Consider the following 2641-nt stretch of genomic DNA (forward strand, 5'->3'; position numbering starts at 1 on the left):
TCTTTGGCCTCCTGGTTCCCAAAGTAGTGATAAAGAAAAGGCTAACACAAAGTCTTTAAAGCTGAAAGGGCACTCCAGTCTCTAGTGCTCATAACCGGGGCTTTGTCTTCTAGCCTGTAGAAATGGGGCACCCCAACTTCTCTGCATTTTCAGGATCTTTTGAGGAAGACTGGCCTGAAGTACAGCCTTTCTCCCTCTTTCCTCACTTTCTGATCTAGCAGATCACTCCCTGGCCACCCTCTGGGAGTCACCCTGTGCTGCCATCTGAGGTCCTATCCACTTCAGCCGGTCAGGGTAGCCAGTACTTCAGTGGGTAGCCAGCCTGCACCGGGGCAACCTCATCCACCTATGACCTGGCATAGGACATAAAGAAAAAGAATACCATAACAAAAATTAGCAGAATATAAAGAAACACAGAATAGAAATAATGAATTAAACATCAGTGTTTTTCCTGCATGTATGTAAGTATACCACATGTGTGTACTGCCTACGGAAGTCAGAAAAGAGCATTGGATCCCCTTGGAGTCGTAGATGGTTGTGAGCTGCGGTGTGGGTGCTAGGAACCAAACCTGGGTCCTCCACGAGAGCAGCCGTGACCTTAACCACTGAGCCATCTCTCCAGCCTTGTTTTGCTTTGTTTTTTGAGGCAAGGACTGGCTAGGTATGCACGATGGCTCATCCTGTGATCCCAGCACTGTCAAGGATGAAGCAGGAGGATCAAGAGGTCAAGGTCATCCTCACTAGGCTACATGAGACCCTGTCTCAAAAAATCAAAACCGGGAGCTGGAGAGATGGACCAGCAGTTAAGAGAATTTGTTCAGAGCATCCAGGTACAATTCCAAGCACCGACATGGTGGTTCCCAACCATCCTTAACTCCAGGTGGGGGGGGGGGTCTGGCGCCCTCTCCTGACCAGTGTGGGCACCAAGCATGCACACAGCACACATACATACTTGCATAAATAAAATAACTAGGGACTAGAGAGATGGCTCAGAGGTTAAGAGCACTGGCTGCTCTTCCAGAGGTCCTGAGTTCAAAGCTCACAGCCATCTGTAAAGAGATCTGGTGCCCTCTTCTGCTCTGTGGGCATACATGGAGGCAGAATGTTGTATACACAATAAATAAATCTTTAAAAAAAAAAAGAAAAGAAATAAAATAACTAAACTTTAAAAAATTACATCCAGCACTCGGGACACAGAGGCAGACGGATCTCTGTGAGTTTGAGGCCAGCCTGGTCTACAAGAGCTAGTTCCAGTGTGATAGCTCAGTGGATAAAGGGCTTACTGCCAAGGCCGACTACATAAACTCAATCCCTAGGATCCACAAGTGAAGGAGAGAGCTGACTCCAAATTCTCTTCTGATCTCCAAATATGTCCCATAGGACATGTACACACACCCACATATAAATAAATAAATGCAATAAGAAACTTTAAATCAAGCAACCCTAACTAAACTCAGTGGTTTACAAAGAAACTTTGTTGGAGGAATGGAAGGGAAAAGAGAGAGGGTAATGGGTTGAAAATGACCAATGCACACAAACAACACACACACATGCACACATGCATATGCGCACGTGACCATATGAACACACGAACACACACATGCATGCACGCATACATGCATATATACGTGAAATTATCAAAAATCATTTTAAAATGTAAAGACAAGACGCCTAGCTCAGTTCATACGAGTAACTGTATCATAACAGAGGCTGAGGCAGCAAGATTGCCAGGAGCTCCAAGTCAATCTAAACTGCAGTGTGAGACCCAGCTCAAAAAGTAATAACAAAAATCAAAAACAAAGACTCATCATGTGGTCCAGGCAAGCCTCCAGTCTTTGGCTAAAATGTTTGTTCTTGGCCAGGCAGTGGTGGCACATGCCTTTAATCCCGGCACTTGGGGGGCAGACACAGGTGAATCTCTGTGAGTTCGAGACCAGCCTGGTCTACAAGAGCTAGTTCTGGGACAGGCACCAAAGCTACAGAGAAACCCTGTCTCGAAAAACAAACAAACAAACAAAAATCAAACCAAAACAAAATATACATGTATTGTTCTTAACTGGGTGGTGATGGCACACACCTTTAATGCCAGCACTCGGGAGGCAGAAGCAGGACGATCTCTATGAGTTTGAGGCCAGCCTGATCTATAGAGCCACTTCCAGGACAGCTGGGGCTACCCAGAGGGATCCTCTCTCTGGGGGAAGAAAAAAAAAAGATTTTCATTCTTTTGTATGTTTCTATATGAGTAAGTGTTGTTTACATATGTTCAGGTGTCCAAGGAAGCCAGAGAGGGCATCAGCTCTCCTAGAGCTGGAGTCACACAAGAGACTGTGAGCTTCCTGATGCTGGTGGTGGTCCTCTGGAAGAGCAGCAAGCACTCCTAACTGCTGAGCCACCTTCCAGGGTGACATCTTCTTCCCTTCTCCCTTTTTAAGGTAGCGTCTCACCATGTAGCCCTAGTTTGCCTAGAACTCTCTATATAGTCCAGGCTAGCCTCCGACTCGCAGAGATCTGCCTGCCTCTGTCTCCTGAGTGCTGGGATTCTGGGGCTAAAGGCATGGCCATCACACCTAACTAAAGGCATGGCCATCACACCTAACTAAAGGCATGGCCATCACACCTAACTAAAGGCATGGCCATCACA

At 46.4% G+C, this 2641-nt stretch overlaps 1 protein-coding gene across 1 annotated transcript in view; it reads right to left on the reverse strand.

Moving 5' to 3' along the window:
- Mmp19 (matrix metallopeptidase 19) overlaps positions 1-2641 on the reverse strand; it is an 8636-nt gene that overhangs the window by 4794 nt on the left and 1201 nt on the right. The gene's annotated exons all lie outside the window — the stretch shown is intronic.

The sequence above is a fragment of the Microtus ochrogaster genome, unplaced genomic scaffold (genome assembly GCF_000317375.1).
Source record: "Microtus ochrogaster isolate Prairie Vole_2 unplaced genomic scaffold, MicOch1.0 UNK99, whole genome shotgun sequence".
Taxonomy (NCBI): Eukaryota; Metazoa; Chordata; class Mammalia; order Rodentia; family Cricetidae; genus Microtus; species Microtus ochrogaster.